The following is a 19,144-nucleotide window of genomic DNA, read 5'->3' as shown; positions in this document are numbered from 1 at the left end:
TGGGCTGAGCCCAGTAGAGGACAAAGGAGCCTGGGAAATGAGTCTTCTCTAATAAGGAACAAAGCAGAGAAGGGGCAGGGAGTGGATCTAAGAATAGGTACATGCCTTGCACAGCCACTAATGTCTCTAAATAAGTTGCATCGAATGATTAATCACTAACTACTGCCATCCCTGGGGCTCAGGCATGGAGCAAGACTGGCTGATGGACACTCTCAGTTGTCTGGGAGGGGAACGTACTTCCTGGGCATTCAGCACCTCTGCCCTCTGACTGTCCGTTTAGCCCCAGGTGGCTGGGGGTGAGCTCAGCTTCCAATTGAAGACTGTGTTCCCTGAGGGAAGCCTTGATCCAAGTGCACTCTCTTAGTTTGGGTTCTTCCCAAACCAACCTTGGGACAGAATCCTGGGTGCAAGTAGTTTATTTGCCCAGTGATCCCAGAAAATAGGAGTGAGGGCATGGGGAAGGGAGACAAGGAAGGGAGAAAAGCCAATAAAGGGTGAATTAATGAGCAGATTACTGTGGGCAACTGGATTTGGTCCTGCTGGCGACCCTCTGAGAAATTGTGTGGAATACACTTAAGTATCATCCTAACAGGCAACAGGGAGGTTGGGACTTTACTCCTGTCCCTCACTGGCAGACAGTTTTCATCTAGAGAGTAACTTTTCTTTGACTTCTAGATTGTCTGGGGCGGAACAAGCTCCCTCAATGCTGAAGAAAAGCCTTTGACAGAGAAGAAGCTTAACAGCATGCTGGGACCTGCCTGCTACACCTGTGGGGGAATACAGGTGGGCCAAGGGAAGCATTGCCATGATCAGCGTGTGGACCCAAAAGGAAGTAAAAAAAAAAAAATCCCTACAGTGTGTTATTAGGTAGTAAGAGGAGTCATTGTCACCTTTGCCTCCTGGCTCCGGGACCTGGGTTATCTGACTCTGGGGACATAACACTGTACATTGGCCATTTCATCCTATAGGATAGCATCCCAACCATACAGGGGGCAGGACCCCAGCAAGTGTCATGGAAAAGGCACTGCCCTACTGAAGCTGTGGTCATAGATGAATGCAGCCATGCAGAAACCTTGGCAAAGTAAGGAGGAAGTAAAGGGTCAGGGGGCATAGAAGGAAATACTCTGATTTCTCTCCTCCATATAGTCCCTCTCCAGTCTCCTACTGGGGTGCCTCTCATTGGCTGGGCTCAACTGGAAGCAGACAGAAAGGTTGCCTGGAAAATGCAGTCCACAGGGGTCCATCTTCTGAAGAACAGCACAAGGCAAAAGAGCCAGGATGAGGCAAAGAGGTGGCAATGAGGACACAGTCTGATTGATTGCTTCCAGAATGCCTCTCTTTCCATCCCTTCCCACAGTCATCATCTTTGTTCCAGCCTTGTTATTCCACCCGTGAACTATTGGGACAACCTCCTAACACATCTTCCTATCTCTAGGAAGGAAGATATACGCGAGACAGCGTCCTCCCGCTCCTGTTTCAGAGAACTCCAGTATTTCTCATTCTCATTATTCAACATGACCAGGTGAAAGGTAATTTAGGTGATAAAAAGATGATTCCAAGACTTGACATCTGATTTCTAATAAGGAGGATGGATATATATACAATGGAATATTACTCAGCCATTAGAAACAACGAATACCCACCATTTGCTTTGACGTGGATGGAACTGGAGGGGTATTATGCTGAATGAAGGAAGTCAGTTGGAGAAGGACAATCATCATATGGTTTCACTCACATGGGGAATATAAAAAATGCTGAAAGGGATTATAGGTGAAAGGAGAGAAAATGAGTGGGAAAAATTAGAGAGGGTGACAAAACATGAGAGACTCCTAACTCTGGGAAATGAACAAGTAGTGGAAGGTGAGGTGGGCGGGGGGTTGGGGTGACTGGGTGATGGGCACTTGACGGGATGAGCACTGCATGTTATACTATATGTTGGCAAATCGAACTCCAATAAAAATATATAAAAGAAGCTAGAAATGGATAATTTCAGCATAAAAGAGGTGTGATTAAAAAGATGTGTAAATTTGACTCTTTAATGTCTTAGCATCATAGTTGAGGTTCTTTTCAATGCAAAATTTCCTCCCAGACTTGTTTTCTAAGACCTGTGTTCTACTGCATTCTCCCATATGCCTAGGGTCCCAGCCCTGCTGATTGCCTCACATCCTTTGACTTCACATACCACCCATGCTGAAAATTCTAGGTCTTTGCTCCTGCTGTACCTCCAGCCCAGAAAGCCCCTCCCCAGCTGGCTTTGGCAGATATTCTGATCAGCTGCTCACGGTTAGTTGAATCAGAACACCAGACTTGTAAGACCTCATACTCAGAGTGTGGTACTTAGACTGGTAGCACAGCAGCACCTGGGAGCTGCTCGTAACACTTGGGGGCATCTGGGTGGCTCAGTTGGCTAAGCATTTGCCTTCAGCTCAGGTCATGATCTCAGGGTTCTAGGATCAAGCCCCACATTGGGCTTCCTGCTCACTAAGGAGCCTTCTTCTCCTTATCCTCCCTGCTTGTGCTCTCTCTCTCTCAAATAAATGAATAACATATTTAAAAGAAAGTAACTCTCAGGCTCACTGTACCTAGAATCAGAACCTTGCATCTGGACCAGATCTCCAGGTCTTGAAAGTGCTTGTCTGAGCACTTTCGATATTGTCTGAGCAACCTAAGTGGGGTTTGTAGCTTGAACAAGGCAGCTTGGCTCCTTGCCTGGTCTTCCTAGAATAAAGGTTGGGGGCTCAGTTATTAGTTAGTTGTAAGCCACTTGTGTTCTTACTTTGAAGTTATGAGGGGGCTAACAAACTGATTAAGAAAATAAGCTTTTGCTTGATACAGTCATTGGTTCAAATCTCAACTCTCTTATTAGCTGGGGGCTTTATTAAAGGCAGTTAACCTCTCTCAGCCTCAATTTTCCAAAGTATAATGTGTTAATGGTATCACACCATAGGTGTAAGAATCAAATTAAATCAGATGTGTACAATGTTTAATAAATATTAACTGCATTTGTTATTTTGGAACCTATGGAACAGTCACTGGGCAAGAAGCCCTTGTGTGGCAAGGACTTGGCCATTTAACTAGTGGTGGGAGGGGCAGTGATATAACAGGAGCCTGAGGGCCTAAGAATGGCAAATCAGAGAAAACCAAGGTATATCCAATAAGAGTTTAGTCTACCTGGCTGAATGGATGCTCTCACAACAGAACAACGTCTGCTGGCACTATCTGGAAGGTAAGAGGTATCCTGGTGGGCTCCATGGGGGTACGGTTATGAGGATTGATGAGTCCTCCCCTTAAAGTATAAAGTGAGCTGTATCTGATCAGACAGGAATAAAAGGGAGATAGGCCACTATCCTCCTGGGTGGCTCATCTCAAATAACTGTTACCATCTTGTATCTTACTAGTACTCTACTACTTACAAATCACTCACATTTCCATCATCTCTTTTAATTTGGAATGTGACAGGGTTTAGTATGCTGTTCAAGTCTCTCATGACTGCCCACTTCTGCTGATTCACACAGGAAAAATAATCCAGTCCAGGGTAAAAAACAAAGCCTCGAGTATGCCTCCCCAGACTCCAACATTTGAGTACGAAATAGAAGGACTTTGGGGACTCATGAGGCATTTTCATTCCTCGTTTCTGTTGAAGGTTGTAAGTATGGAATAAAAGGGAAGCCATGGGACAGGAACAGAGCTGACTTTGTGGAGGGTTTTCAACGTGTGGACTTAATACACCAGAGTGCTGGATTGCTGGCATGGATGGAGTGACATCTCAGGAAGTGTGGGTTGTGGCCTGAATGTTTGCCCAAACCATCTTGAGGTCTTTATTTTTTTAATTTTGTCAAGATTTTATTTATTTATTCATGAGAGACACACAGAGGGAGGCAGAGACACAGGCAGAGGGAGAAGCAGGCTCCCTGTGGGGAGCCTGATGTGGGACTCAATCCCAGGATCCCGGGATCATGCCCTGAGCTGAAGGCAGACACCCAACCACTGAGCCACCCAGGCGCCCCTTGAAGACTTTAAGGGGGCATTTGCGACTGTGGAGAAAAATACGCAGAGAAAAATGGAAAGCATGATATGATCAATGCCACATGGAGCAACATTGCATTTTCAAATGGAAACAAGAAGTAAGGCACTGGGAACATCATAGACTCTAGACCCAACTGCACAGGGTCTGCAGGGCCACAGACAAACTGTGCTTGCATGGTAATGTAAGAAGGAAAACATGTATGCAGGTGGATTTTTCCTCATCTTGTAGGTTTATGTCAGACTGAGGTCTGTCACTATTACTGAGGGGATTCAGCCCCATGGGTTGGCTGTATGTCCTGTTCCAAAGAGGCAGTAGGTTAAGTCTTGGCCTCAGGAGTTCAAATCCTGGCTCTATCACTTACTGTCTATGTGGCCTTGGACCACTTTTCTAGATTTTAATTAATTAATTAGTTAATTAATTAATTATTTTTTTAGTGATAGCTTTCTCATCTGTGAAGCCAGAGTAATAATCAAGTCTATAAAAAAAAATAATCAAGTCTATCTCATAAGATTCAGAAGATTCAGTGAAAGGGTATAAGCAGAGTATATTGTTTAATACAGTAAATGTCCTGTTGTTATCTTTGGAATCTTTTCTGCTCTGGCTTTTCCCAGTGTCCACTCTAACATCCACCCTGGCCTGACCTAGCTATCCAGAGGCACAAGGAAGTCCAAGTTTCCTCCAAAGTCACAGAAAATCTCACAGGAGCAGAGAAGGAGCTGACAGTGAAGTGGGAGGAAAACTAGGGGGAAGTGGTGTCTTGAAAGCTCAAGGAGGATAGATTTGATGAGTGATCACTTCTGTTGTAGGCTATAAAGAGGGGAGATGTGCTGTCCAGAGAGCAAGAGGGGACCTCTGAACCTGCGTGGGATGGAATGACAGGAGGTAGGAGACCTGTCCCCACCTGCTGTGAGATCTTGGGAAGTCCATTGACCACTCTCTGTCTTGTCCTTCCTGACTATTATTGTTAAATGATTTATTCTTTTAGTTTTATTTTAGTTTTTAAAAAGTCTTTATTTTTAAAATTTTTGTTTATTTTTATTTTTTAGATTTTTTCCTTTAAATTCAATTTAGTTAACATATACTGTATTATTTTTTTCAGAGGTAGAATTTAGTGATTCATCAGTTGCATATAACACCCAGTGCTCATTAAACCATAGGCCCTCCTTAATGCCCATCACCCAGTTACCCCATCCCCCTCCTCCCCTCCAGCAACCCACAGTTTATTTCCTATAGTTAAGTCTCTTATGGTTTACCTCCTTCTCTCTTTTTATCTTATTTTTCCTTCCCTTCCCCTATGTTCATCTGTTTTGTTTCTTAAATTCCACATATGAATCAAATCATATGGTACTTGTCTTTCCCTGACTGACTTATTTTACCCAACATAATACCCTCTAGTTCCATCCACGTTGTTACAAATGGCAAGAGTTCATTCTTTTTGATGGCTAGGTAATATTCCATTGTATATATACCATATCTTTGTCCATTCATCTGTTGATGAACATCTGGGCTCTTTCCATATTTTGGCTATTGTGGACATTGCTGCTATAAACATTGGGATGCATGTGCCCCTTTGAATCGCTATTTTAGTTTTAAATGAGTCTACGATTAAAGAGTTGATTTTATTTTATTTTATTTTATTTTATTTTGAGTTGATTTTAAGTTAGAAATTCAATCTTTCTTTTTTTTAAGGGGGTAGGAGTTTATTGAATATACCACAAGGAACAGACAGATAGGACAGCAGAGGATTGTCTGCCATGAGGCAGAGATGGGGGAGCTGTAGTTAAAGAGGGAAGGTGAAGAGGTATGGAAATGTATGGAGTTTTCTGGAAATTCAGTCTCAATTCAACAAGCATTTATTGAGCACCTAGACATGGCAACCTTTAGCCAATCTCACATCCTCAGCCTCCAGATAGTGAGAGGGGACTCAGACTCATGAGCCAGGACTATCTCTTCTAGAGAGAGCACCAACAGATGAACACTGGCACAGAGGCCATCCCCCACCCCTGCTCGGGGCTGAGTTGGGTTCAGGTGGAAAGAGGGGATAACGCCACCATGAAAAATTAGATAGTACCTGCCTCAATGACCTTCTAGTCCAGGTGAAACCCTTATTCATGGAAGATCATTAAATAGTACAGGCAATGACTGGTAAAGACCAGGTAGTTCCTTTCTAATTTTAAATTCTGGACAGAGAACTAGCCCTCATGAACCACCAACTCATTGTTGGACTAAGCTCTTATTTTTAGCCTTTGCAGTTATAATCAAATAAAACTTACGATAAAGTTAGGTTGACATAAGTTAAAGATTTCCCTAATTGTTGTGCTGCCTGTTAATTAGGCAGAAATGGTAAACAATTCACATAAATGACTGTAATTAGCATTATTTTTACATAGCCAAGCAAAGTTTCTAATTTTCCCTGTTATCCTGTGTAGTTTATTGTTTGTCACTCTTGGCTCCAGCCATAAGTAATACTTATGCAGGCTACCCTGGCTCTTTCCAGCCTCTGGCTTGTGCCTGGTTGGCTTCTCCTGTGCTTCTGCACCAAGCCCCCTTCATAGTGGGAAGGATGGCATCAGAGTGGCCAAGAGCTTGGGCTCTTGAGTCAAAATGCCTTCATGACTCACCTCATGACTTAGGCTGGCTGAACTTAGTGCATTGTTTTGTCTTTCACTTCCTCAGAACTGTCCATATTCACAATTCTTGACCTGTGCCTAGGTCGTGTTAATTGTTATGAACTCATTCATTCATTTATTGCTTCAACAAAGAATTTTAGCATCTGCAATGAACCAGGTGCTGCTCTAGGTGCTGAGAATTAGTAGTGAACCAAACAAAGTCCCATAGTTTACATTTTAAAGAAGGGAGATAGACAAGTAACAACTATTCAAGTTTATCAGATGGTGATAAGTCTGATGAAGAAAACAAGGGATGGTAAGATTTAAGGGTGAAGGAGGCTGCTATTTTAGCAGAGGAGGTGTATCAGTCAGAACATACTAGGTAAAACTGCAGTAACAAACCACCCCAAAATCTCGGGCTTATTTTTTTGTTTTTGCTACATGTCCACTGTGGGACAACAGGGGTTCTACTCCACATGCTTATCACTTTGGGACCCAGGCTGACTGAGTCTTTATATTCTGAACTGTCCCTTGTCATTATAGCAGGCTGGAGGGGGAACGTGACCACTTATTTCTGGAAGTGACATTGCCTTGACTTTAGGGGCTTGGAAGACCCTTGAAGGACCCTACCTTGGGCCCAGAAGGAGAGGAACCAGGAATATTGATGTGCTGAGTAATCTCCATTTGCCCCAAATATGTTCTCTGTCCTCTTCTGCTCTGCTGTGTGCTCTTGAACCTGAACTCCATGGACTCTATCACTAGGGCTCCCTTTCCCTCTGTCTCCTGGTTGTATTTGTCCAAAAGTATGCAGCTTCAGGAGACTCAAGGATGGGAAAAGCTAGGTACTTATTCTTCCTGATCCCTGCTTACCCGCAGTTCCAGCCACAACTCCACCAAACACTGTCATGATGATGGCTGCAGCTCTCAGGTGAGCTCTGGTAACTTCATTTCCTTGCCTTGTCCTTCAGGACTAAGGGTAGGTGGTGTCAGCCTCCTAGCATTGCCAATCCTTAGGACCTTAAAACCTCTTCTTGGTTTCTTCTGTGAATAGTACCTTCAGGAAAAAAAAAATTCTTCAAAGATCGTGCCTGAGATAACATTTGAAGTGAAGGAGAAAGTCAAGCAGATATCTGGGGGAAGATGGTTGAGTAAATAAAACAGACCTGGAAGAGGAGGTGGGGGAGTGGTGCTGTGCCCAGTCAAGGACCAGGAACCAGGCAGTGTGGCTGGAGCCAGCGAGAATGGTAGGGCATTAGTAGGAGTTGAGAGCAGAGGGGGTAGGGGCCTCTCTGATTACATCAGATTCTTGTGGGGGATGGGAGGGATTTGGGTTTCATTCTGAATGACATAGAAAACCACTGGGGGGTTTTGGGTAGGTGAGTAACATGATTTGGCTTACAGTTTTAAAGAATCACTTTGATTTTAGGGACAAAATGGACAAAATGGAGATGAGGAGATACAATAGGAGGCTAATTCAGGAGTCTCAGAGGAAGGTGTGGTGGTTTGGCCCAAGATGAGAACAGTGGAAGTGGTAACAAGGGGCCAAATTAGGGTAATGTGTTTAAGGAGAGATAACACAAGATGGGCTGACTGATTGAATACTGTCATGAGAGAAGAAGAGAACTTTTCTGAGAGGGAAGATTGAGGGGAATACAGTTTTGGGGCAGGTGGAAGGTAGAAATTGAGTGTCCAGTTCCATTCACAGTAAGTTAAAGATACCTATTGGACTTTTCAGAAGAAGGTTAACTTAGCAGTTAGAGGGAAGAGGTCAGAGCTAGAAATAAAAATTTGGTAGTTTCTAGTGGCGGGTAGTACTTAAAGCCAAAACATGGCGGAGCCCTCCTAGGGAGTGAGAACAATAGAGAAGCCGTCCAAGAATCAAGTTCTGGGTATCCTAACATTAAAAAATTCAGAAGACAAGGAGGTTACAGCAAAGGAGATTAGGAAGGAGTGGCTGAATATGAGGTAAGTTAAGTGAAGAAAGTATTTCAAGGAGGAGGGTGTATTAACTACATCAAATACTGCTGACAACTGAATTAAATGAAGACACTCTTTCAGGTCTCAGATTGTCTGTCCCCTCCTCCAAGAAGTCTTCTCTAACCCCCTAAGTGGATTCAGTAGCCTTCTGCTGTGCTCCCACACACCCACTGCTTCCTCTCTGTATTGTAATTACCTTTTGTCATGTCCATCTCCCCCACTGTACACAGAGTGCCTTGAAGGTAGGGATGGTGTCTTACTCATTAATGACTCTGAACTTGATGCCATGTACTTAGTAATATTAATATTATTTCACAAAACACACAGATCAGTCAAGATGCTCTACACACCCACTCCACCCCTGCAACTGACATATATTCACTGTCCAAGACCCCAAATTTTATTCCCAAGAATTGAATTCCCTGTTTTTTTTCACTTTGAAGGAACCTGAAAATTTGTGGACTCCCTTTAAGCATTCCCATTATAGTGGTTGCTGTCCCACCAACATTCCTCCTTCTTTCCATGCTGAGAAATTCTGAGACTATTTTAACTGGTTGAGCAACTTAGATACCACAGGATGGGGCTGCAGAAACATAGAGATAGAGATTTATAGATTGTCTGCCTTGGTGGTGACTCACTGAATTCTGAGAGAGAGACAATGACTGAGGAGGGAGAGAGGATAGGAAGAGAGAGAGGCGGGGTTGGAGAAGAAGAGGGAAGGTGGGAGGCAAAGTGGGAAAAAGGGAAAAATAGAGGAGAGTGATCCAGGACGGGTAGTGGCATAGTAAGTATAAGAGATGGCCGTGGGAAAATGAGTTTTTCCTCCTTTGGCATCTTGGATAAGGTCTAGCCTAAACTTTTCACTTTATAAAAGGGAAACTGAGGCCAGGAAGTGAATGACTTAACCAAGATTTTAGAGCTGGTGGGAAGAGCTGGCATAGACCATATTCCTATGTCTCTCAGTTTTCTGCATTTTCTGTAACATCCTGGTGATTTGGGGATGGGAAAAGTTGTCTCCTGCCCCAGGCAAATATCTTCTACTTATTCAGTGAAACCTGGAACTACTTTATTTTTATTTATTTATTTTTTTAATTTTATGATAGAGAGAGAGAGAGAGAGAGAGAGAGGCAGAGACATAGGCAGAGGGAGAAGCAGGCTCCATGCACTGGGAGCCCATGTGGGATTTGATCCCAGGTCTCCAGGATCCGTCCTGGGGCAAAGGCAGGCGCCAAACTGCTGTGCCACCCAGGGATCCCCCTGGAACTACTTTAAAAGACAAACTGCTTGTTCCACAAATGAGAGAAGCAAGGTTAGCATGGCAAATGATGGGGGAAAGAACAGTGATAGGGATGCTTCTCTGCTGATGGGTAAATGATAGTAGTTTGTTAGGGGACAACCAGCGGGGTGAAGATACCCCAGTGTCTGGCTAGAAAGAGGGCAAGAAAGGATAAAAAGAAAGACTAGGGGTGTGGAATTCAAACTGAAGTTGGGTGGGTGAGAGGGAGGGAAGCAAATCTAGGTATCCAATCCAGAGCATGAACAGAACCAATCCAGAGCATGAACAGAACCATCTCATCATGAAGTGACTTGTATGAGTACACTTAAGAAGACAGAAGGAAGGGAGAGGCCCAGTTTTCATCTTAGTAGTGAGACAGTGAGGTATGAATCTTGATTCCGTCCTACTAGGGACAAATGATCTCCCAAGGAAGGCTCAAGTTAGTGAAATTTGAGCGTGACCAACTAAGATCTGAGTTGGGACATTCTCCTTCTAGAGATTGTTTTACTGTTCTCCTGGGGAGTGTCCACCTGCCCTCTTGGCCACCGGGCAGTTGGAGGGGGCTGGTTCCAGGCCTTGTTCAGATCTCCAAAGCTGGTTGATCCTGGGGTTCAGCGGTGGGCTTGGTCCTTAGATCCATGAGCTGAGTGTTTCAGGGTTTGCTTGAGTCTGGGGACTTTGCCAGACTGTCTCACCTAGCTCTTTCTAACAGTGCTAATTTCCAAGCCCAATAATTTCTACAAAGAGCCTGGCAGCCTCACCTCCCTTCTCAGTGAAGGTTTAATAGCAGAGTGCTGAAACAGGGCTCGTTGCTAAGCCTTCATTATTTTCACAATGTATACTACAGGACTCCTACTAACATACCATGAAGCACTGTCCTAATTAAAACTAAATGACTCATGTCAAATTAAATGAGCAGAGTACATTGGGTTAGCCGGGGCTCTGGCTTGCAATTGCATGTTTGTTTACTTTTTAATTGGCCAAGTTCAATAATCTACAGCAGCCTTTTCTTCTCATCAATACAAATTACTAATGCTTCAGACTCGATCTGCTGGGGAACCCAGGCCTTGGAGACGAGATACCTGACATGTGGTCCCACTGTGCCGTCTTGTAAGGCTGTTGAACCACCCTGTGCTGAGTTTCTCCTGGAGCAAAGGAAGCACGATCTTCACTACCTACCCACTTCCTGTAGATGCTTCAATGGTACTATAAATTGGGAACATTGGAAGAGTTCCTAAGTGTACTCCCCTCTGGAAGAGATTTGGTCCAAAGTTAAGGACTTTCTAGGTCTTTGAAGGCTAGTATATGAGTCAGGGTTCTACCAGAGAAATGGAATTGATAGACTATATGGTACTGTCATGAATATAGTGTATGTATATAGTAGTGTATACATGTGTATATACATGTGTGTATGTGTGTGAGTGTGTTTGTGTGTGTCTCAGATTTAGAACAAGGGCTTGGCTTATGCAATTATAAAGGCTGGATAGGCAAATCTGAAATCCATAGGCAGGCCATCAGAAAACTCTCAGTAGGGGCTAAAGCTGCAGTCCACAGGAAGAATTTCTTCCTCAGGGAAACCTCAATTCTACCTGAATGGTCTTTCAACTGATTGGATCAGACTCCCCTAGATTATTGAGGCTATTCCCCTGAAAGTCAATCGTTGTAGATGTTAATCACATCTGCAAAATACCTTCACAGAAACACCTAGAGTAATGTTTGCTTGAATAGCTACTATAGCCTAGTTAAGTGGACAGACAAAACCATTGCAACTAGAATCTGGAAGTGGCCATCCAGTTTAGCAATATTGCCTTTGGTTGGTTCAGTTGGATAGAAAATAATGCTATTATGTTCATGGATTCAGTTCAGTTTTTAGAGGAAGATTCTCTTCCAAATATTTCACTCATTCATACTTTTATCAGACATAATTTGGAGACTTTGCACTAGAAGCTAGAGGCACGTGTATGAATAAATGGTGGTTAGTCCGTGCCACAGTGGAGTTTACTGTGTGGTGGGTGAAATGAGAGTATACGAGGACAACCCAGTGAATGTGACAAGAGAGATATGCATGTGGCTTTCAAGAAGCCACTTCTAGGGAAATCACAAGGGGACTTCCAGGAGGAAGTAATGCCTGAGTGTGGAAGATGGGGGAAGAGGAAGAAAAAGGGACATGTGTATAGAGACGCCATCCCAAAGAGAGAAGACACAAAGCTAGGTAAAGGCACAAAGGTGAGGGGTGCCTTGATTTGTCAGGGATTATAAGCAGGTTTGTGGTCCAGGAATGAGGAGAATGAGGTGGTGGATGTGGAGATTAGTGCAGCTGGGGAGATGGCAAAGGCTGCATTCTGAAGAGCCTCACAGAGGAGTTTGGACTTATCTGTAGGTGGAAGGGACAACATTATCACCTCTGCATGTTAAAAAGGCCCCTCTGGAATCTGTGGGAAGGATGGGATTAATGGGGACAAAACTAGGGAGAGGAAGGCCAATTAGAGGCTAGCAATACTGAAGGTCAGGACCAGGGCAGTTATTTCAGGTTTGGAAGGAAGGCATCCAGAAATACTTGGGAGGTGAACTCCCAGAACTAGGTGGTTGGTTGGTCTTGTGGGTGTGTAAGGAGAAGCAAGAAGTAGAATATGGAGCTATTTTTTTAGATGGAGAGTACAGGAGGAAGGCAAAGATTTACAGGGGAAGCTGATGAGCTCAGTTGGGAAGATACGGAGTTTGAGGGACATGCAGTTATCAGTCATCAGCTTGACATGTGGAGATGGGGTTCAAGGAAGAGGTCTGGGCTGGGAATTTGGGGTTATAGGTGTTTGGGAGCCATTAAAAATAAGTGGTAGTACAAAGCATGCAATAGATAAGATCATCCAGAAACAGACTCATGAGACAGACATTGTTTCCAATTCACAGGAAAACTGGGTTAAGGCCCCTGTTTTGTGAAAAAAGGCAAATATCAGTGGGAAGTGCATTTGCCACATGTTATCATTTCCCCTACTTGTGAATGAATCCTACTAGATTAGCACTTTCTACAGAGATGAAGCCCTCTCTCACATGGGAAGGGATTAAGACTCAGGGAGGTCACACAGTTCCTAGGTGTCATGTAGGGCTAGAGCATATGGTCTCTAAGTTCCAGCTGGGTCTTTTCCCCTCTGTGTGATGCATAGTGGGACAATTTTTACTCTATGGATGAGGAAGAGCACCTGTGGTATTGGGCACCTAGAGCCAGGAGGGTTGTGGGAGATTCTTGGGCAGGACCTCCCAGAAAGCAGGGGAGAGGTCCCAGGAAAAGGGGCTTGGGCTATTCCAACTACACAGCACATAGGGCGGCATGCCCTAGGGCTTCCTCTCTCATACCGAGGCATGTTATGGTCCAAGTGAATGCACTACCTGCACTGGTGATGTTCAGAAAATAACCTAAGCAGTCATTAGTTGGTTAGTATAATTTAGAATCAGCATGAAATAGAGGGAAAGAAATGGTGAGCAAGGGAGAGAGTTCACCCAAGAGGGAGACAAGGTAGCCTCTGAATGGTTCCTTGAGGCTGCATTGGCATCCAGGTTTACCTGAAACGATGAGCTTATAGCCAATGTTTTGGTAGCTAAGGAGCCCCACGTGTGTAAAGTGGCCCTGACCTGACCACAGTGGTCAGTGTGCCCTGCTCTGCATAGACTATTTAGGGAGATGTTAGCTACAATCCAGTGTACTTTGCACAAAGGCAAAAAGATGTGTATGGGATCCTGGAACGTTAGTTGCTATAGCAACATCTGTCTTTATTATCACCTAAACCCATTCACTGTATAAATATAGTAACTATTTGACTTCCCCACCCCCAGTCCACTTGGTAGGATTTAAAAAGAAATTGCAACAACCAAAAAATAAAAATAATAAAGACCAACAAACTTCAGTATCATGGTGTGTGCACAGAGGGGTTTTGGAGGTGGGGAGAGCATGAGGACATTTGTGCGTGGGCTATATTTTAACAGGTTGCAAGTTAGTAGAGATGGCTACTCCTTAAAGCAATGCAGAAAGGGCAAATTCCTAGAAGTAATGGGAAAAATTTGCATGGAGAGCTGGATAAAGGGGAATGAAGTTAGAAGAAGTGCAGAAGAGGGAAATATTATAGTGGAAAGAACTTTAATTTATAATCAGAGAGACCTGAGCTCAAATCCTGGCATCTTGCTTATACCTGAGTGACATTGGGCCACTCAATCCCCTGAGCCTGGTTGCTCATCTGCAAAATGGAAGAACCATAGCCCACAGCCTATTTTAGCAACTTGGTCTTATATGAGGCCTAAAGACCCCATCTCTTAATGTTGGGCCAGAGACTGAGAGATGTGCTCACCAGTAGGAGGGGATTTCTTAGACATCAGCTCTATTCTCTGAAGTGAATGGTGAAAAGGGACAGGCCCAGCTGGGGTTGGTGAGAGTGATCATCATGCCAGTCTGGACAAGGGGACCTATCAGGCCAGCCAGATAGGTCAGGGCAGGGCACAGCAGGGAGAAATAGGGAGTGAGAAGCCTTCTGACAGTGGATGTTCCACAGGTTGTTTTCCTTCTAAAGACCGAGTTTCCATATGTGGAGCTATTAACCAGGAATGGGAGGGGTTGGAGAAGGAAGCCATAGACAAATCTAGCATCTAACAGCCATTTTTGGAGAGCCTGCTGTGGGCCAGGCACTGTGCTGGGAATGGTGGATGTGAAGATGGACATACAGTCCTGCTGAGGCCAGAGGGAACACTGCTGGGGAAAAGACAGAAACTTCTCTCTCATACCCATCCCGACCCCCCTGGGCTTCTTGCTTCCTGAGATGAACTGATTTTTTTTCTTGGACTCTAAATAACAAAAGCAAATACTTACACTTGCTACTTGCCAAGTACTCTGGTAAGTGTTTCATAAATATTAATTCATTTAATCCTCACAATAATTCCATAAAATGGAACAAATATTGTCCCACTTTGTAGATGAGTAAACTGAGGCAGAGAGAGTGACATGCACAAGACTAATGTGGTCTCATAAATTACTGACTCCAAGGGTGAGACCCAACCTGAGAGTTTTTTTTTTTAATTCTCACGAGAGAACACATACAAGCATTTAGCCAAAGTAAGTGCTCAATAAATGTTGGCTATTACTGCTATGATTGTTATTCTCTAGTGAGACTGCTGTCAGGCCCATGAAGTTCATTTTTTCTATTTTTGGAAATGGCTCTCCTTGCCCCCCGCCCCCCCCCGCCCAATCTTGGCTTGAGAGTGCCTCTGCCCTTTGTGACTGGAAGTCTCTAGAAACAAATCAATCCTATTAGAAATGAAGGAGTTGGGGGCAAGAAAGGAGCCAGGCAGCAAGACTAGGTCTCTGAAGCCAGAGTCACTGACCTGGTTATATTCAGACAGGCCTGGGTTCCAATCCTTATTCAGGCTGCATCCTTAGGCAAGTCACTTGAACTTCTGAACATTGCTTGTAGTGCTGTTGTGGTGGTGAAATGGCACAAGGCATGGAAGGCTCACAGTGCCATGCCTGCTACACAGGCAGTACTTGGTAAATGTAGCCCCTGTGATAGTAAGGATAGTGATGTTGATGGCAAATATGGGGATGACTAAGATGATTTGAACTCTTCCTACTCCCATCTTCTTGCTCTCTCTGCTTATCATCAGGTTGCTGAAGAGAGACATGAAAAGCAGTAAGCATCTTGTGCAGGTTCTGAGAGGTCCTGCAATAAAAGCACCTGTTTAATTGTGTTTAACCTTGATTTCCCCAAACTTATCTGAGCACAGAGTTCCTTAAGCAGAGATCTCTGGGCTGGGAGACAGAGGCTCCTGTACCCAGAATAGTATTGTCATAGCCTGCAGTAGAGTTGGGCACTCCCCCTGCATGGGGTGGGGGTGTGGGCAGGGGCTGTGGCTCTTTCCTCCCCTTCCTCCTGGTCTGGAGGTCTGTACTGACTTATGAGGTAATGGCAGGATTGTGCTCTCTGGAGATGTTAGTACTAGAATGATCCTGCTTTGCATAAGACTTTCTAGGTAGTTCTGAAAATCCTGCATCTTGGGAACCCCTTAATCCTGGGAGAATTGGGTTGATTGGGCACCCTAGTTACTCCCTTTCTCTGCCCCCTCCATCATCTTCATGAGGCTAGACAGCTGTACCTGGTTGAGAGTGCAAATGTAACAAGGGGGAATACAGATGAGAATATAAATATGTAGGTGGTTAAAAATATGATAATTCCAGGTCATATTATCAACCGTGATAACTGGATATACAAATAAGAATGAAAACTCCACAGTAAGAAAACATCTTCTATGATCCCCCAAAGATTTCATTCTCCAATATCATGGCTGGAAGCTATTCCTCTTTCCTTCTAACAATCAAGCCACCAATCCCTTTCTTGTGCTGAGAGCAAGGCTAGTTTGCCGACCCCCGCAGAGGAGGAAGGGAAGGATCCTAGTGAGTGTGTTTCAGGAAGCTGATCCTGCCAGCCTGGGGAGAAAATACTGAGATGAGCACAAGCTAGAGGGGCTCAAGACTCATCCTGGCTGGCTGCCCACTGTGGTGGGTCACAAGGAGCTGATGGAAGCACTGTTTGTCATGTCAACAAGACATAAACCAAGGACCTCAGATGCCTCTGCCCATTTCCTGCAGGCACTAGCTTTATCTTCCTTGTAGATATCACTGAGGCCAAATCTCTAAAATTAGGAATAGAGCATCTATTCTTTCCCACTTACCTATGGAGCTGATTTGTCTTCCTCATGCCCCTTCATATCTTCCTTCTCTCAATGTGCTTTGTTAAAATTGTGATCGAGTCTCCACGTGTCTTTACAACTTGTTTTAGACTATGTTTGGGTTATCTGCTGCTGCATAATAAGCCACCCCAAAATTTACTGTCCTCACAAACCCTATGGATCAGGGATTCTAACAGAGCACTGTGGGGATGGCTTGTCTGTTTCAGGATGTCTGAGGACTGCAGTGGGGAATATTTGAACAACTGGGAATAACTTTAAAGAACAGAACAGAGAGCAAGCTCTCCTGTCTCTTCTTACAAAGGCATTAATCCCATTCATAAGAGGTCCATTCTCATGATCTATTTACCTCCCAGGGGATCCATGTCCTAATAGCATAACATCAGGGGTTAGGATTTAAACATATTAACTGGGTGGGGGGCATATTTAGTTTATAACATATGTGTTGCTTAGAGTTCCAAGAGTAAATATTCCTGCAAACAAGGATACAGTTGCATGGGTTTTTATAATTAGCCTCCATAATCCTCTAGGCTGATAAAATCACAAACTTACTTATATTCAAAGAAAGGGGATATGGACTCCACTTTTCAATGGGAAGAGTATCAGTGGATTTGTCTGATTATCCAACATTTAGTAGGTTTGTGCACTATGTAGAGAAGTGAAATCTCAAAAATTAAGCCAAAAGGAATATCATAAATGATGGCTAGTATTTCTCAACCTATATTTCTTGGACAGAGATTTCTAGAGACATCTTACAAAACAAACAAACAAAATTTCTGACTTCCAAGTAATTTTAGAAAACACTTCACACTCTATATAGCCTCTTGGAGAGTCACTATGCATACTGACACATCAAAGTCCCTGAGAAATCCTGCAGCAAAGAAAGATTTCTTTTAGAGTTGATATTTTTCCAAAACCTATTTGAGCACAGAACTCTTAAAATTTTCTTTTTAGGTTGCAATACCTGTTGAAATCTCATCAAACTAATATTCCTTGAGCTCTCTTTAAGAAAGTCTAAGTAATATTCCATTCCATATATATGTATATACCACATCTTCTTTATCCCTTCATTTATAGATGGACACTGGGTTGCTTCCATATCTTGGCTATTATAAATAATGCTGCAATAAACATAGGGATACATGTATCACTTTGAATTAGGGTTTAAAAAAATGTGTTCTGGGGATCCCTGGGTGGCTCAGCGGTTTGGCGCCTGCCTTTGGCCCAGGGCGCGATCCTGCAGTCCCAGGATCGAGTCCCACATTGGGCTCCCAGCATGGAGCCTGCTTCTCCCTCCTCCTGTGTCTCTGCCTCTCTCTCTATGTCGGTCATAAATAAATAAATAAATAAATAATAAAAAAATTAAAAAAAAAAAATAAAAAAATGTGTTCTATTTAATTTTGAAAAGGATGTTTTCATACAAAACACATTGTAAAACTAGTTTGTTTTGCATTAAAACATATTTTTCTAGCTATCATAAAGAATATTACTAATATGGCTCAGGCCACCTTGGTACTGCTCAGAGCTTCCTTACTAGTCTTCTTGCTACATTTCTCTCTTCTCCCTTCCGTCCTTCCTGCCTGCCAGTTATCTGTCATCACAAACCCCAGGTGTGCATGGAGAGCTAACCTCAGTGAAGCAAAGTAGACTTGGCAGTGGACCTGGAATAAACCTACCCACTTGGGTGGTACAGGGAGTAGGAGAAGAGTCTCATAAAACTCAATGTCTACAGAGCAAGGTAACAGGGAGCCATTTGATGGCAGCCATTGGGTATCAAAGGAAGCAAACCCAGAGTAACTCAAATGGCCCAGAAGCAGGAAGAGCATGACCACATGGAAGCCAATAAAACAGTACTAGAAGATGTACCCAGGCAGTAGAAGAGAAGTCATTGTTTTCCATAGCAGGCACCAGCCACAGCAGGTTGGATTTTACTTCCTGTGATGGACAAGGGTTGTTTCAGGGATCAGATTCTACTCCACTATGTTCTGAAGTGTTGTTAGTAGGGCTATAAATGAAGGACAGAAGCCAGGTACTAATTACTAGAATTGAGAATAAGGTATACAGGGTATTAAAAATAAGACCACCAGTTATTAGCCCTAGAGCACAAACTAAGAAGCAGATAAGTCATAAAAATGAATTGATCTTAGGTCTCAGAATCAGATGCAAGTTCCTTAGGTGACCAGGTCCCACCTATTGATGATGATGATGGTCAAGTAGTTTAGATGTAGGTGGAAGATAGATACTATGTTTTAGATATAGAAAAAGCACATCTTCTTAACATTTAACTCTGATCTTTCAGATCCATTTCCTTCAATGGCTTCCTATTGATTGTAGAATAAGCCAGTCTCGCTAATCTGACCACCCAGCTTTCAATTAATCTGATTTTAACTATTTTTATTCTTATTTATCATTTCTTATTATATATTCTTTCTTCAACTCTTGTACCTACTTGCTTTGCATGTAACCTACAATTATATGATCCAAACTAATTAAATATTCTTTTTTTTTCACAAGACAGACCAAAGGATTTTA

General features: G+C 43.4%; 2 long non-coding RNA genes across 4 annotated transcripts in view; one reads left to right on the top strand and one right to left on the bottom strand.

The window, feature by feature from the left end:
* Positions 1-1,855, top strand: part of LOC140634754 (uncharacterized) — a 35,747-nt gene extending 33,892 nt beyond the window's left edge. For all 3 annotated transcript variants that reach the window (XR_012032138.1, XR_012032140.1, XR_012032139.1), the window contains one exon: positions 676-1,855. This is a non-coding gene — a long non-coding RNA (uncharacterized lncRNA). The remainder of the gene's footprint in view (positions 1-675) is intronic.
* On the bottom strand, positions 1,650-18,617 carry LOC140634755 (uncharacterized). Its single transcript, XR_012032141.1, has 3 exons — positions 18,479-18,617; positions 15,254-15,536; positions 1,650-1,754 (listed from the first exon to the last, which is right to left on the bottom strand). It is a non-coding gene; the product is annotated as an uncharacterized lncRNA (long non-coding RNA).
* Positions 18,618-19,144: the final 527 nt, after the last annotated feature.

Source organism: Canis lupus, chromosome 6 (assembly GCF_048164855.1).
Source record: "Canis lupus baileyi chromosome 6, mCanLup2.hap1, whole genome shotgun sequence".
Lineage (NCBI taxonomy): Eukaryota > Metazoa > Chordata > Mammalia > Carnivora > Canidae > Canis > Canis lupus.
This window is presented reverse-complemented; position numbering and strand designations above follow the sequence as displayed.